This window comes from Panthera onca, chromosome A1 (genome assembly GCF_046562875.1).
Source record: "Panthera onca isolate mPanOnc1 chromosome A1, mPanOnc1 haplotype 2, whole genome shotgun sequence".
NCBI lineage: Eukaryota > Metazoa > Chordata > Mammalia > Carnivora > Felidae > Panthera > Panthera onca.
In genome coordinates, this window is record NC_138339.1 from 78502400 (window position 1) to 78520941 (window position 18542).

Below are 18542 nucleotides of genomic sequence, written 5' to 3' on the forward strand. Positions count from 1 at the left end.
ACTAGCCAGAAGACTAGATCACTTTAAAGTTATTTTAAATCTCTGATTCAAAGCAGGGCTCTTATTTTAACTGTCCGTCTTCCCCCACACTCTAGTTATTTTTATAGTTTCCTCTTTATGCTCTGATTTTACAGTGTGACTGCTCATGCATATTTGTTCCAGGGCTAAATTACTAATATGCATAGTGCATAGAATCATGCGCTCTCAGAGTTAAAAAAGACCTTAAAGTCATCTAGTTCAACCATCCATCAGATGCATGAATTATTCCTACTTATGTCTACATCCACTTTCATGGTGCCTTAAATATACCCTAGACATTAGCCCTATAGCCAAACATTAACTCTGACTCTAAGTGGAATTCTTAATTCATCAGCACTTTTAAAACTCCCCACTTGTAACAAAAATCTCAATTAAAGTGTATTTAACCGCTACTTTCACAAGATGACTGATTCTCTATAATATATATTGAGCTAGCTCATCATCACTACCCAAGTCACTCTCATGTATTAAATTAGATGCCTGGGGAACTACATTAACTCTTTCAGACCACGAGGATATTGAGTGTTCAAAGTGTAGCAACTGTAGTAAAGAGTTATATACCAGAGAGAAGCATGAATAATAGATAGCTTTACAAGAAGTAAAATAAAGAGTTCCAGAAATAAATGACCTCTATAAGAATGGTGCTTTTTAGTACATTTTAAATACAAAAGAAACAGATTATTAAATACTGTGAGCCACCATTTAAATGGATTTCATCTGAAATTTAAATCTATATAGGCACTCACTCTTTAAAGCATCACATTAAGAGAGAGTTACATTGCCTGTTACAGACCTCATATTGACAGATTGTGATAATGACAGTCATTAAAATAACTGCCTAGTCAGTCTTAAAATGATAGGCATTAAATTTCTGTTTATTAACCTTTAACTTCCCTTTTGAGTTTTCAATGATACACAATGAAAAGTACTGAATTGAAAATTTCTTCTCCATTCTCTTCTTTTCCTTTCCTTTAATTTTTTGCCTTAAGAGTCATATGCTATTCATGTAGCTTTACAACTGACATTAAAAATAATGCATGATTAAAGTATTCATTGTACTTTCACAGAATGGATTCGTGTCCAATAATTTTGGACATAAAAATAAGGAACATTAGTCTTCACAAAACCTTTTTCTTCTTTTCTTACATTCGCTGCTTTTGGAAATTGAGTGTATTCTACAGAGCCTAGCATTAATTTAAGGACCAAGATGGAGTAGAAAAGATACCATTTATGATAAAAACCGCATAAATCTGAATCTTCTACATCCTGTGAAATGAGCTGAATTCTAGTTTCTTTAAACACACAACATAGCAATCACTTATTCAGGTAGGTTATTAGTATCAGAAAGTTCTACGAAATACTGAATTCTGGTAGCTCTAAGAAGTGCAATGGATGTGCAAAGTTCTCACAGAATTTATTGTATAAAATACTTTGTGGTGGTTTTCTGTTGTTGCCATTACAAATTATTACATATGTAGGGGCTTGAACAAATTTATTATGTTTTCAGTTCTGTAGGTCAGAAGTCCTGCAGTCTTCCCAGGCTATAATAAAGGTTTCTGTAGTCTACATTCACCTTCTGCAACTCAAGAGGAGGATCCATCTCCTGCTTAATTGGACTGTTAGCAAGATTCATTTCCTAGAAATTACAGGACCCCACTTCATTGCTGGCTATTGATGGGGACCTTCTCCGGAGTCTAAACATTGCCACATTCCTTGGTTCAAGGTTTTCTTTCTCCATTTTTAAAGCCAGCAATATCAAGTCCCTCTTATGCTTCAAATCTGCATTCCTTCATTTTCCATCTCATCTCTCTTACCCAGCCAGAACAATTTCTGGATTTTAAAAACTGATGTGATTATATTGGGCCTCCTGTATACTTTAGGATAATTTCCCCATTGCAAGGTCTGTGTCCTTAATCACATCTGTTAAGTCTCTTTTGCCTGTAACATAATGCATTCATAGGTTCCAAGGACTCAGGTGTGGACATAATTGGTGGGACATTATTCTGTTTACCATGCATTTTAAGAGGGTAGGTTGAAGTGTTGATATTCTAGGATGTACTAACATTGGGCATGGGGAACCTAGAATAAAGACTTTACTCCAAATTTCTTCATATGTTACTAAAAGAAGCTATGCTAATAACAGTTGTGTGATTTAGCATAACTATATATTTTAAATAAAGTGGATAATTAAGGTATTATAGTAAAACATGCCAAAAAATCAACAACCATATGTATTTTTGCATATTACTGGAAAAATTGAAAACTGTCTTGATTATTTGTACTGGATGGTGATTGATCTTGCCATCAAACATTCTTTCACCCTCTGGTAACCTTGCCCAGAATTTTCTCCAGGGACCTAAGCTCCTTCCTCACTCTCAATTCAGGTACTTCTAAACAAAGCAGAACCCAGTGATGCAACATCCGGCTAGGCCTGAGCAATTCAGCACAGCACATTCCCTTAACCACTTACCTGAAATGATCTGCTTCAAGTTCTATCTAAATTTTAAAAACAGGAAGGGGGACAAAACAGAAGAGACTCATAAATATGGAGAACAAACTGAGGGTTGCTGGAGGGGTTGTGGGAGGGGGGATGGGCTAAATGGGTAAGGGGCATTAAGGAATCTACTCCTGAAATCATTATTTCACTATATGCTAATTTGGGTGTAAATTTTAAAAAATAAAAAATAAATAAAAATAAAAATAAATAGAAAACAAAACTTTTCAATAATATTTAGAGGGTTGTTTTCCCTGATCCCCAACAAAAAATGGAGAATCTGCCAAATGGTTTTCAGAAGTCACATAACGTTAGTAAGAAAACTTGATGAAGGTATCACCAAACATAATTATAAACAAGGATGCCAAAATCTAAGTGCAATAGTAGAAAATTAAATCAAGCAATATATTAAAATAACATAACACAACTTAAAGGGTTTATTTGAGAAATGGAAAGATGCCAACATCATTAAGAACATTAAAGTCTATCAAAAGATGTATTGTCTCACCTATTTGCAAAGTTTAAGAATACCTTTACTTCAGGTACAAAACTATTGGAACTAAAATTATTTTATTCATGTGTGATTTTTTATGTAAGTTTTTAAATGAAGTATAACATACATGAAAGTACAAAAGTTTTCAAATGAAAAGCTTGATAAAACTTCGCAGATTGAATGCTTATATATATATTTCAGAATCCCCTTTCCTGACACAAGTCATAGGCCTGACCATATAAACTCTATCCTGACTTCTAACATTATAGACTCGTAGTGTGAAAATATAAAAACAAAAACAAAAAAATGTAGAAGTGCCTGATGTATCTTTCTCCAGGCAGGATTCACCCTTTCTTCTTTTCATGTAATGGTTACTCTTTGTTATGTTATCAACACCCAATTAAGGATTTCAGTTGGGTTCCTTCTCCTGATAAAATTACTGCTCCGGAGGCTTCACCTCCCAGGGTTCTTAACTTTCTTGATATGCCCATCACTGCTGTTCTCCCAAGCATACCCTGAACTTTGTTCCCTGTCTCCATGGCACAGACTGACAAATCACCATTCAGCTTGTAAAGCCTGTTTTTGTTTTTGTTTTTAACATCCCTCCCCACAAGCTTCACATACGTGCAAATGTCTTCAGAAAACCCCAGTCATGTGTTTGTTGACTCTGAAGTTCAACTTCATCCCTCCATGCAAGACTATAAAAACAACAACAACAACAAAACATGGCTTGTTTCTATTACCTCAAACTTGGTCCTATCTCCTAGGAAAATGACAAGATACTCACTCTTCATGGCACCCAGAATCAGGTATGCCCCCAGCAATAAAAGTGGCTGCAGATTATTAACTCAAATCTCTGGCTCTCCAACTCTAGAATCTTAATGACTCTCAAAACCCTTTATTCAGCAGCATTTTAACCTTCTCTAACATAAATGTTACAGTTTATTTTGTCAGGAACATTTGTCTGTGTCATGAATATCTCCACCCTTTAAAAGTAGAAATCTTTACAGTTTTCAATTTATGTACATAGTATTGTGCCATTGATCTAGGTTATTTCTTAATACTTGGCCCATGGGATCTTCTTTAAGATTTATCAATGATGTGTAAGGTACATTTAGTTTGTTATTTCTGACTGCTGGCTATTAATTCAAGTAGTATCTGTTCTATTTTACACATTTACCTACCCATTTCCTTAATGTAGGAACACAAAGGAGTAGGTTTCCATTAACACAACTCTTTCTGGGTCAGTTTTAGATATACTCTGTGTCTATAGTCAAGGGCAGAATTGCTGGTTCATTAATAAGATTTATAAACAGGCGCACTTGGGTGGCTCAATTGGTTAAATGTCCCACTCTTGGCTTTGGCTCAGGTCATGATCTCACAGTTCATGACATTGAGCCCCTCATCAGACTCTGAACTGACAGCATAGAGCCTGCTTGGTATTCTCTCTCTCCCTCTCTCAAAAGTAAACAAATTAAAAAAAAACACAAGATTTATAAACGTACATCTTATTCTATGCTATTTTTTAGGACTATTGACTTTTATGTTGCTCTTACATCTGGAAAACTTGCTACAACTTTTGCTTAGTTCTTATTTTTTTCTGGGACAGTGACTATTCTACGTTTGTGCTTTTTTTTTTTTTTCAGACATGGAAAAGTATTGCCCCTTCCCTTTCACATTGCATACTCTCACTTGTTCTTATTTTATTTATTTGCTTAAGTCAGAGCTTTCAGTGTTTCATTTATGAACTAGAAGTAATATCAGGTATTCTCTTCTTGTTGCCAAATGAATGAACATTTTTCCCATAAAGTATGACATTTAATTTTATTATATTTTATAAATGATATTTTATTTTATTATTTTTAATTTTTTAATGATTATTTATATTTGAGAGAGAGAGAGAGAGAGAGAAACAGAGCACAGGAATGGGCAGAGAGAGAGAGAGAGAAAGAATCCAAAGCAGGCTCCAGGCTCTGAGCTGTTAGCACAGAACCCGATGTGGGTCTTGAACCCCTGAACTATGAGATTGTGACCTGAGCCAAAGTCGTTCTCTTAACTGACTAAGCCACCCAGGAGCCCCTAATTTTAGTTGTTATATAGGCTTTGTCAAACTAAGGAATTTTCTCTGATATGATGAGATTTTATAATAACTACTTTTTATTTTATCATGTATTTTCTCCATTATTTTAGAGAATGATTGCATTTCTCTTTCAGCCCATCACTGAGATAGACCATACCAACAGATTTTCTGGTGTTAAAACATTGTCAGTTCTACTTGGCCGTGATGTACTATTATTTTCATTATACTGTTGCTTCTAGTTTGGATTTAAGATTTCTAAAGGAAATAAAATATTTTTAAGTAAAATGGTCCTAAAACTGTTTTGGTTACACTGTGATTATGTGATTTTAGAAAATGGTTGTTTTATTCAGATCTTAACTTTGAAACATTTTCTTCCATTTCTCTTTTCTAAAATTGAGCATATTACATAAGGGTCATCTTGAATGTTAAAGTTTAGTAGAACACACCTGTCAAGCCATCTGAATTTGAGGGAGTTTGGTTAGGGATATTTTTTGTTATTCATTCAATTTCTTCAAAAAATGTTTTTACTTATTCGACTTTAATAATTTTCCATACAGCATAATAGCATCTATTTGGCTAGGTTTTCCTTGGCTATCTTTTTTTTAACTATATGTATTGAATTTTTACCTCAAAAATGTTTAGCTTTCAGCTAGAAAATATTCTGTACTCTATTTGCTTCTCCTTGAGAGACCTTATCCATTTCACAAAGTACTCAAACAAAAACTCATAAAAACAAACTCTTCAGTATTTTTATCTTCTTCCATCTGATGCCTTAGAACTCAAAAGTGAGTTTTCATTTTTCTTTCCCTTGTCATGACTTTTCATTTCTTCAGTGCTAGGTCAGTCTATTTCTCAAGAAGTGGAACAAGAGAATGAAATAAAGTATAGTAGTCTGTGCTCTAGAAGATTGGTAGGGAGAACAAAACAAAAGAGAAACAGCAAATTCTAATTTCTGTGCTAAGAGACATGGAGGTAGCATCTGTGCTCCCAGAATCCCAACCTGTGGGTGGCAACTCTCACTCAGCCATGCTGTACTTTTCTCCATTTCTAACAGAAATGGTACTCAGCAGACTGAGGCAGTTAAAGATGATTTAGTTTCATTAGTTTGTCTGGACATTTTGATTGGTTAATTCTCACCTCAAGCGGAGAATCAAGGGAAGTCCGGCTATTGGATGCTTTCATCTTGTCTCTCCCCTAGTGCCAAGGAACAGGCATTCCCAGATCTGAATGGTTAAGTGAATCTGATAGTCGCATGACCCAGCAACTGCAACTTGCCTGCCCTGGCTTTTACTCTTACCCAGGGAAGTTGAGAACAGGGAAACGAAGTCAGACATGCTCAAGGTGTCATGGTTCTTAAATATCTGTAATTTTTATCTCCTTTTTCTTTAAAATAGTTACTATTATCTTTTATAAGTTTATTCATTTATTTTGAGAGAGAGAGCAAGAGCGAGCACAAGGTTGGGGGGGGGGCAGAGAGAGAGAGAGAGAGAGAGATAGAAAGAATCCCAAGAAGGCTCTGCACTGACAGTGTAGAGCCTGATGAGGGGCTTGCACTCACGAACTGTGAGATCACAGCCTGAGCCAAAATCAAGAGCCAAACACTTAACCAACTGAGCCACACAGTCACCCCTAAAATATATAATATAATCGTAAGTGCATGCAAATAATAAAATATGATAATAAACAGATTATTCAATGATATGATTCATAAAATAAAGTTTTTCTTCCACACACGTGTCCCTCATCCTGCAGTCTACCCTCAGCACATACTAATGTCGTCAATAGCTATTTGAGTGTACTTTCAGAGACATTCTATTCATATGGGCACAAGTACACATATACTGTGAATCATAAATGTTAGCATATTATTCTCAGGATCTGGCCTTTGCCTTTTTTCTATTTATCATATCACGTCATCACATAGATCTGTAAAAGTGGCCCATTTTTTTTTTTAAATAGCCACATACTATGTTCCCAGTTGCATGAATAGTACTGTCATTGAGAATGGCTCTGAGTCAACTTTCCTCTATCAAACAACAGGACCCAAAGGAGGAAGAGGAAACTTAGGGAGAAAGGATCTCATGTGTGTTCTCAAATACATGAATACATTGTGAAATGGGAGCCACCTGGCATTAGCAAAGAACACATCAGATGAAAATCACAATTGTCCAAATAAAAACAAGAAATAGGCAACAAACTGATTATTGAATACTGTAAACTTCTAATCAATTAGAGGTTTGGCTGAAAATATGACAGAACCTGGAGAAAACTTTGATGAAGAAATAGAGATAATGAGTAGAATGATATAAAAAATATATTATTAAAAAAATAGCATTTTTGGCACCTAGTGTGGCTTAGTCATTTGAGCATCTGATTTCGGCTCAGGTCATGATCTCAAGGCTCCTGAGTTTGAATCCCCTGTTGGGCTCTGCGCTGACAGCTCAGAGCCTGGAGCCTGCTTCATATTTTGTGTCTCCATCTCTCTCTGCCCCTCCCCAACTCATGCTCTGTCTCTCGCTCTCCATCAAAAATAAACATTAAAAATTTTAAAAGAAAATATTTAAAAAGTAGAATTTAAGCATTTTGTACTTTTATCTGTGATATCTAGATATCCCAGCAGTTTCCCATTTCTTAATCATTTGAGGATCACCCTACATTTTAGATGGATCCTAAGATTTGCGTATTTTCAACTGATTATTTAAGGTTCTATCTTAGGTCTTTCTCCTCTGTGTGGATAGACAGATGGATGGATGGATGGATGGATGGATGGATGGATGGATGGGTGGATGGATGGACAGATAGATAAGATAGATAGGTATAGATATGTATATGCACATAGACATATGCATACACATATGTGCATATATTCACACAGATACTTTTTGTGAGGGAAGAGAGGAGGTGATTGTAGAAGTTGTGGAAGCAGGGATATTTAGAATATCTTGATTCTTTTCAGATAGTTGGCTAATAATTCTGGAGGCACACAGTTTAAATGTTCCAAGTAACTCACAGTAGTTGTCTTAGTCTGTTTGAGCTGCTCTAACATAACACTACAGACTGGGTAGCCTATAAACAACAGAAATGCATTTCTCACAGTTTGGGGGTATGGAAGTTTGAAATCAGGGTCCCAGCATGGTCACATAAGGGCTCTCTTCTGAGATGGAGACTTCTCATATTCCCACATGGTAGAAAGGGCAAGGAACTCTCCAGAGCCTTTTTTAAGGGGACATTAATCTCATTAATGAGGGCTTCACCCTCATGGCCTAATCATCTGCCAAAATCCCGCCTCCTAATATTATCATCATGAGCATTAAGATTTCCACATATGAATTTGGGGGTCTACAGACATTCATGCCATAGCAGTAGCATAGAAAGTTGTATTTAGATTGCTAGCACTTCATGTCTACTAAACAACTATGGCCAGACCATAAAAGAGTCGGAATGTCAGTATGAATTTAGCCATCCATGTTCTCCATGTCTTTACCCAGGGACCCCACCTACCAGCCACTTTGGCGAATATACTTAGGTCAAGATTGCTATCAATCTGTGCAGCCAAATACCATTAGAGCAGATCATGAAATAAGGCATTATATAATAGCTGCCATGATACGTTCACAGTTACTTAATGAGCTCTCTCCTAGAGTCTCATTTCTCTGATTCTGCTTCCCTCTTACTTTCTGCTATTGACTGGTTTTCCATATTTGAGAAACACAAACTTTTGGACTACTGCTCATTCATTTCCCCATGACAAAATCTGAGAACCTACCAGGGTCTGCTTTTACCTTCCACTTCTTCCCTTACAATGAATGAAATGTTGTTTGTTTGTTTTTCTCCCTATCATAGGCAAATCTTTTCCTCCATAGCACTCAATAAAAATATCATATTCTCTTTTTTTTTCTATCTTGACTTATCAATATCTCCCTAATTAGATTATTCTCATTCACATAACAGGCTGTCTGTGGTTTTCTAGGTTAAGTATTTTGTAGCCTCTGTTGACTTCATACCTCTACTAGCAAAAGTTCTCCACAAACTTCTTCCAAAAATTGCCTGCATTTTTTTACCTCCCTTTTCTGACATCACTTCTCATGCCACTCCAAGCTAGCTTTCGTCCATCCCCACCAACTACTTCAATGAATCTGCTTGATCTCAGATTACTAACAAACTACTTTTCTCGTCGGTTCTATAACAACACGCAATTTTAACTTCCTATATAATTCTCTGCCTTCTTTTTCACATTCTTCTCTGAAAATTTCTCCATATTAACCAGCCCTTAAAATGCTGCCATTTCTTGTGAATTGGTCCTGGACCCAACTTCTCTCTCTATGCTCACTCTGTAGATGAGCTCATTCTCATGACATTAAAACTGTTGACTTACTGATGATTAAGAGATTTATCCCATTTTTCTCTGAGGTACATACACCTACGTACTTGAACTCAACATAGTCAAATCTAAACTCTTGACTTTATCCAATTCCAAACTATGCCCCTCTCATTATTCAGTTGCTCAAGTTTAAAGTATTCACATTATTGTCCAGAAGAGTACCATCCATCAGTTAGCAATCCCAGAGGAATAGAGTACTGTGTACTAGTTATCAATCCCAGAGTAGGACTCTAAATACTTCTGCTCACTGCATCTTGGTATATAGAAGTTAACGAAGGAAACACAACACAATCAGGCACAGGATGGAATAACACCTTACATAGAGAAGACACAGCAAGATTAGCTTCAATAGTAGGCATTGGTCCCCTGTGGCTAGTGGGTCTTTCCAGATGGTCATTTCAGGGGCAATTTGCCTAAATTTACCCACCTTGTGCCACAGTAAAAGAACCCGGTCTCCTCTCAGATGACAGATGTAACCAGTGAGGTTGGCCTTGTGCCATGTGACACACATCCTTTAGGAAGAGACAATCTGAGAGCATTCACTAAGCCTGAACAAAAGAAAAGATATCCCCACACAAGGTATTAAGTCTGGCACAAGCTCTGTAGACTCTTTATCTCTTGCTGAGAAAGTGTCTCAAGCCCCAGGCCCATTGTTATGCAGCCAGCAAAAGCTTAAACATTGTATGTGCAAAACTGCTTTTCCCAATAACTCTCCATCTTTTCTACCCCCAGCTTACATAAAATCATGGTTACCACAGATACATCACCAGAGCCAGTTCACTTTTCTCTACATCCACTGCCCACAATGTTAGACCAAGCCACTGTGATTTCTTCTAAGACCATGGTATTCTAATAGTCCCCTGACTTTCTTTCCTTTTCCTTTCACTCAAATTAATTCTGCACAGAACACCCACACTATAATTACAAAAGAAAAAGTCATATTCTGTAGTCCCTGGTTAAATAATTTAATTGTTCTTGATATAAAAGTCCACATAACTGCCAACAGGTCTCTGTTTCACCATCTCCTCCAATGTGGTTCCTCTCTCACTCACTATGGCTTACCCACTCTAGTGTTTAGTTCCTTGAATCTACATAATACTTCCCTGTCCTGGAGTCTTTGAATTGTTGGTTCCACTGCCTGAAATGCTTTTTTGCTTTGATGAAGACATGGCTGATGACGTCTCATTATGCAAGCTTCACCTGAAATTTCAACTTCTCAGAAAGGCCCTCCCAACCATCTTAAGAGGTCTCTACTACTAGGATCATCACCATCCATTTTTACAGCATTTTGTAATTTTTTGAAAATTCGACTTGTAATTTTTTCTTTCTCATTTTAGGTGTGCATATAACCTTAAATTTATCATGAAAGAAAATTAACAGAAAGTGCCTGGTGGCTCAGTCGGTTAAGTGTCTGACTTCGGCTCTCGTCATGATCTCGTGGTTTCTGAGTTCTAGCCCCGCATGGGGCTCTGTGCTAACAGCTCAGAGCCTAGAGCTTCCTTCAGATTCTGTGACTCCTCCTCTCTCTGTCCCTCCCATGCTGATGCTCTGTCTCTCTCTGTCTCTCAATAATAAATGTTAATTTTTTTTAAAAAGAAAGAAAATTAATTGTGTCATTGTTATGTTTTTTTTAAACACAGCTACTTATACTTAGCAGGCAGCCAAAAACAACTTTGCCATTAACTGAGTTATGCCATAAATATGAACTGGAAAATTAAATATTAGACAATTAAAAGATAAATAATTGTTGAAATAATAAAACAAATAAACAAAACCACTTCCACAGTCCTCCCTTATAAATACCCACACAAGTATTTGAATAACCTCCAATCTTTGGTACATGCATGTTTCTCTGATATCAACATTCAATAAATTGTTTTAATTTTTTTAACATTTATTTATTTTTGAGAGACAGAGACAGAGCATGAGTGGGGGAGTACATAGAGAGAGGGAGACACAGAATGTGAAGTAGGTTCCAGGCTCTGAGCTGTCAGTATAGAGCCTGACTCAGGGCTCGAACCCACAAACTGTGAGATCATGACCTGAGCCAAAGTCAGATGCTTAACTAACTGAATCACCCTGGTGCCCCAAGAAATAGCTTTGAACCTTAATAAGATAATGAAGTTTTCTTTACAAAATTTCCATGTTCATGATGTTCCTTGCTCTCACCTGCTAAATACTGTGCCTACTGTTTGGATTCAATCAATATACATTTTTATCCAAAGTAAGAAAATATTACTTCTAAAAATAATATTTAATTGAATTCATGTAAGATTTTGATGATTTTAGAAAGCTTCAATATAACTATGAAATTGTGGCATCTGACAAAGAATACTTTTTGTCAGTGCTTGGGGAAAGCGGATAAAAGAGTGGAAAATTGATTAGGTAATGTTTTGTGTGTGGGAGAGTGCCTTGTCCTAACAATTTAGTATCTGTAATACAGAATATAAAAGAATCATTGTTTGAAAGCTGTGATAATTTTCCTTTGAAAGGTAGTCTTTAGTTTTGTGCAAATACCGAATGATTTCCAATTACCTAATGGTGTAACTCTGTGTCATGAAGTCCTTGAGTCAAATTGTCTCCTAGATATGATAGTGACTCACAGAATATCTCTGACAAAGAAACAATATGCAATAGAAAAATTATTAATAGAAAAAAATAACTGCCAGAATCCTAGGGAGAAAAATATTTTTTTTGTTTTTTTTTTCCTTTTCAATCTAGTTAGCTGATAGCTATGACCTTTCTCTACCATTACATTCCTTATAGATGTAAGTTCCAAAAGATCATTTGTCTGTATCATGTGTGTGATGAAAAAAGGAGAGGAGCCTGCAGTGACTTTTTGATATTATTTATCAATATTTCTATTCATCGGTCTGTAATCAACAATTGTGAAAATACATCAATGATCATGTGGGATGTTAAAAATGATTATTTTAAACGCTATTTCTAAAATGGAGTACTTCATTGTTCTATATAGATTTACTTCATAGGGCAGATGAATAAAATCCAAGGGTTGGAAGATGGTACACATCCATTAAGAAATATTTAAGTATCTAATATGTGCTAATCCCTGATACAGATCCTGAGAATACAGCAATAAATATGGCATAAAAGATCCTTGCTTAATGGAGCCTGACTGGGGGAAAGGGAGAGAGATAATTAACGATTAACAAGTAATTATACACCATTATTTCTATTTTAGATACAGAAATATTTTTAGATATTTTAGATACAGATATCTATTTTAGATAAAGTGAGAGTTTATGCAAATGACTTTAGAAAGAATGATCAAGGAGGTCTCTCTCATGAGGAAACATATAATCCCAGATCTGAGTGATGAGAAAAAAAAAAAAAAAAACTTGAGGAGTATCAGTACAAAGTTCATACAATGGGAAACAACTTGGCATTTACAAAAAACAAAAAGAAAGCTGGTGTGTCTGGAGCATAGTGAAGGCAGGAAAATGGGCACTTGATGAAATCAGAAAAGTAAATGGGGCTTCTTAATACAGTACCTTGTGAAAAGGTCGATTCTGGATTTTACTGTCAGGACAATGGGAATGCAGGAGTAGTTTTTTGTTTGTTTCTTACAGAGAAATGCACATATTTACTGTATACAATTTGGTGAACTTGGACATATGCAAACACCCATAATGCCACCATCACAACCAGTATAAAACATATTCAACACCTCCCAGGTCCTCTACCCCTGGTTTCCTTATTTTTTAATTTTTTTTTTTTAATGAAAGAGATAAAAAGTGAATCAAGATGCCAAGAGAACAGTGGATTAAAAAAAGTGGCAGGCAGGATAATCGTGGAAAAAGGAGGGTCCCTTAAGAGTTCTTGCATGGGCGGGGGGGGGGGGGGAGCCAAGATGGCAGAACAGCATGGAAGTTTTTTGTGTGTCTCACATCCATGAAATACAGCCAGACCAACACTAAACCATCTTCCACACCTAGAAAACTGATCTGAGGATTAACACAACAATCTGCACAACCTGAACCACAGGTACAGCAGGTACACGGCGCAGAGAGGTGCACTTGGGGACAGAGAAGCTGTAGAGGGCAGGGAGGTGCTTTTGCGTGGGGAGAGAGGATGGAGACGGTGGGGAGAATACAGGAAAAGGACCCCTCCTCAAAAGCAGCTGGAGAGAAAGTAGAGGGTTTAAATTCCATTAAGACTGTAAACAGGGGGAGTACACAGAGTCTGCAACTCCACAGCTCAATACCTGATGGTGCTCTGGTGGGAAGGGTAAATACCCAGGAGCAGAGTGGAGTCTGGGAGGTTCTAAGGCCACATGAGGAGAAGCGGTCCCACTGCTGGAAGGACATTTGGAAGTGGCTGTGAGGCAACCTGGGCCCGGCAGACCCCAGAGAACTGCTGCATTTGCTGGTGCTGTAACAAGGTTGTTAAGGGTGAAGCCTGGGCCCCGATGTGTGTTGTGATTTTCCATAATCCCTGAAACGCTGCTGCTACACTATCTCATGAACCTTTTCTGGGGCGGGCTGGCACCTGGCCTCAGTCTCTGGGCTTCGGTAGCAGCACAGTAATGCAAACTTTCCTGGATGTGGCTGGCATTTGGCCATTGCTCGGTGGGACCCTCCCACAGAGGGGCAGAATGGGTCAAAGCTGAAGTCCTTCAGAAGTAAGGGGTCGGTGAAAACAGCCACATTTGAGACAAAATTTGGGAGAGAGGTACTACCTGAGGCTTGGTCACGGACATCGTGAAAGAGGGGAGTGGATGAAAGCTGAAGACAAAGGATGGGTGCATGGTTGCTGACCTGGGAATACAGAGTTCCGATACTAGAGACTGGGTAGATGAATGATGCCATTTTCACCACTCCCGCATATGCGCATATGCACCTACAAGCAGCACAGCAATCCACCCCAGTAGGCTAGCAGCACAATCTAGTGGAGAATGGAGTCATTACACTAAGCCCCGCCCAACTAGGCAAACCTAGTCCTTCAAGAACAGAAGTCTCACTGCCCGCTTAGTTTATGGACTATAAAGTGCTTTATAGTCTGACTTCTAGGAGAAAACAAACTAATTTCAGTCATATTTCAGTCTGTTAGCAGGTCTATCCAATTTTCTTTTTTTCTTTTTGTTTCTCTTTTTCATTTCTTTTTCTAGAATACAGAAAGAGAACAAATTTATTTTTATTTTCAATTTTTATTAAAAATATTTTTCTTTAATTTTTTTACTGTATTTTTTTACTTTGGTGTAAATTTCTTCATTCTATTTTACTTCCATCATTTTATTTTAGTCTACTTCAGTGTATTCATTTTTTCAAATTTTCAAATGATTTCCCTTTTTTCTCTTTTTCTCCTTTTTTTTCGTTTCTTTTCTTCTTGAATACAGAAAGAGAAAAAATTCATCTTTATTTTTAATTTTTATTAAAAATATTTTTCTTTAATTTTTTCTACTATATTTTTTACTTTGTGTAAATTTTTGCAAATTCTAGTTTACTTCCATCATTTCGTTTTACTCGACCCCAGGGTATTCATTTTTTCAAATTTTCAAAGGTTTCTTTTTTTTTTTTTCTTCTTTCCCCTTTTTTTCTCTAATCTGTCAAGCCACTTTCAACACACAGACCAAAACACACCTAGGATCTAACATCCTTTATTCAATTTTGTGTGTGTGTCTTTTTATTTTTTTAATTTTAATGTTTTTTTAATTTTAATTTTTTAATTTTAATTTTTTCTACATCATTAATCCCTTTTCTCCCTTCAAAATGATGAAATGAAGGAATTCACCCCAGAAGAAAAGACAGGAAGAATGACAGCCAGGGACTTAACCGACACAGATACAAGCAAGATGTCTGAACCAGAATTTAGAATCACAATAATAAGAATACTAGCTGTAGTCAAAAATAGATTAGAATCCCTTCCTGTGGAGATAAAAGAAGTAAAAACTAGTCAGGATGAAATAAAAAATGCTATAACTAAGCAGTAATCACAAATGGATGCTGCAGTGGCAAGGATGGATGAGGCAGAATAGAGAATCAGTGATATAGAGGACAAACTTATGGAGAATAACAAAGCAGAAAAAAAAGATGGAGATTAAGGCAAAAGAGTACGATTTAAGAATTAGAGAAATCAGTGACTCATTAAAAAGGAACAACATCAGAATCATAGGGGTCCCAGAAGAGGAAGAGAGAGAAATAGGGGTAGAAGGGTTATGTGAACAAATCATGGTGGAAAACTTTCCTAACCTGCGGAAAGACACAGACATCAAAATCCAGGAAGAACAGAGGACTCCCGTGAGATTCCACAAAAACCAACCACCAGCAAGACTTATCATAATCAAATTCACAAAATACTAAGGCAAGGAGAGAATCATGAAAGCAGCAAGGGAAAAAAAAATCCTTAACCTACACGGGAAGACAGATCAGATTTGCAGCAGACCTATCCACAGAAATTTGGCAGGCCAGAAAAGAGTGGCAGGATATATTCAATGTGCTGAATCAGAAAAATATGCAGCCAGGAATTCTTTATCCAGCAAGGCTGTCATTCAAAATAGAAGGAGAGACAAAAAGTTTCCCAGACAAACAAAAATTAAAGGAGTTTGTGACCACTAAACCAGCCCTGCAAGAAATTTTAAGGGGGACTCTCTGAGGAGAGAAAAGATGAAAAAAATATACATACATATATATCAAAAGCAAAAAAGATTAGAAAGGACAAGAGAACAACACCAGAAACTCCAATCTACAAGCGATATCATGGCAATAAATTCACATATTTCAGTACTCACTCTAAATGTCAATGGACTCAATGCTCCAATTAAAAAACATAGGGTAACAGAACGGATAAGAAAACAAGATCCATCTATATGCTGTTTATAAGAGACTCACTTTAGACCTAAAGACACGTTCAGATTGAACGTAAGGGGATGGAGACCATCTGTCATGCTAATGGTCAACAAAATAAAGCTGGAGTAACCATACTTATATCAGACAATCTAGACTTTAAAATAAAGACTCTAACAAGAGATGAAGAAGGGCATTATATCATAATTAAGGGGTCTATCCACCGAGAAGACCTAATAATTGTAAACATTTATGCGCCAAATGTGAGAGCACCCAATTATATAAATCAATTAATCACAACCATAAAGAAACTCACCGATAGTAATACCATAATAGGAGACTTCAAGACCCCACTCACAGCAATGTACAGATCATCTAATAAAAAAATCAACGAGGAAATAATGGCTTTGAATGACACACTGGACCAGATGGACTTAACAGATATATTCAGAACATTTCATCCTAAAGCAGCAGAATATACATTCTTCTCCAGCACACTTGGAATGTTCTCCAGAATAGAACACATACTGGGACACAAATCAGCCCTCAATGAGTACAAAAAGACCAAGATCATACCGTGCATATTTTCAGACCACAATGCTATGAAACTCGAAATCAACCACAAGAAAATATTTGGAAAGATAACAAATACTTGGAGACTGAAGAACATCCTACTAAAGAATGAATGGGCTAACCAAGCAGTTAAAGAGGAAATTAAAAACTATATGGAAGCCAATGAAAATGATAACACCACAACCCAAAACTTCTGGGACGCAGCAAAAGCAGTCATAAGAGGAAAGTATATAGCAATCCAAGTCTTCCTAAAGAAGGAAGATCTCATATATACAACCTAACCTTATGCCTTAAAGAGCTGGAAAAAGAACAGCAAATAAAACCCAAAAACAGCAGAAGACAGGAAATAATAAAGATTAGAGCAGAAATTAATGCTATCGAAACCAAAAAAACAGAACAGATCAATGAAACCAGAAGCTGGTTCTTTGAAAGAATTAACAAAATTGATAAACCATTACCAGTTTGATCAAAAAGAAAAAGGAAAGGATCCAAATAAATAAAATCAAGGATGAAAGAGGGGAGATCACAACCAACACAGCAGAAATACAAACAATAATAAGAGAATATTATGAGCAATTATATGCTAACAAAAAGGGCAATCTGGAAGAAATGGACAAATTCCTAGAAACATATACACTACCAAAACTGAAACAGGAAGAAATAGAAAATTTGAACAGACCCATGACCAGTAAGGAAATCAAATTAGTAATCAAAAATCTCCCAAAAAACAAGAGTCCCAGGCCAGATGGCTTTCCAGGGGAATTATACCAAACATTTAAGGAAGGGTTAACACCTATTCTCTTGAAGCTGTTCCAAAAAAATAGAAATGGAAGGAAAACTTCCAAACTCTTTCTATGAGGCCAGAATTACCTCGATTCCAAAACCAGACAGAGACTCCACTAAAAAGGAGAACTATAGACCAATTTCCCTGATGAACATGGGTGCAAAAATCCTCAGCAAGAAATTAGCCAACTGGATCCAACAATACATTAAAAAAATTATCCTCCACGACCAAATGGGATTTATAGCTGGGATGCAGGACTGGTTCAATATCTGCAAAACAATCTATATGATACATCACAACAATAAAAGAAATGACAAGAACCACATGATCCTCTCAATAGATGCAGAGAAAGAATTTGACAAAATACAACATCTTTTCTTGATAAAAACCCTCAGGAAAGTAGGGATAGAAGGAGCATACCTCGAGATCATAAAAGCCATATATGAACGACCCAACGCTAATATCATCCTCAATGGGAAAAACTGAGAGCTTTTCCCCTAAGGTCAGAAACAAGACAGTATGTCCACTCTCACCCCTGTTATTCAACATAGTATTGGAAGTCTTAGCCTCTGCAATCAGACAACACAAAGAAATAAAAGGCATCTAAATCAGCCAGGAATGGGTCAGACTTTCACTCTTTGCAGATGACATGGTACTCTATATGGAAAACCCAAAAGATTCCACCAAAAACTTCTAGAATTGATTCATAAATTCAGCAAAGTTGCAGGATAGAAAATCAACACACAGAAATCGGTTGCATTCCTATACACCAACAATGAAGCGACAGGAAGGTCCCATTTACAGTTACACCTAAAACCATAAAATACCTAGGAATAAATCTAACCAAAGAGGTGGAAAATCTATACACTGAAACTGTAGAAAGTTTATGAAAGAA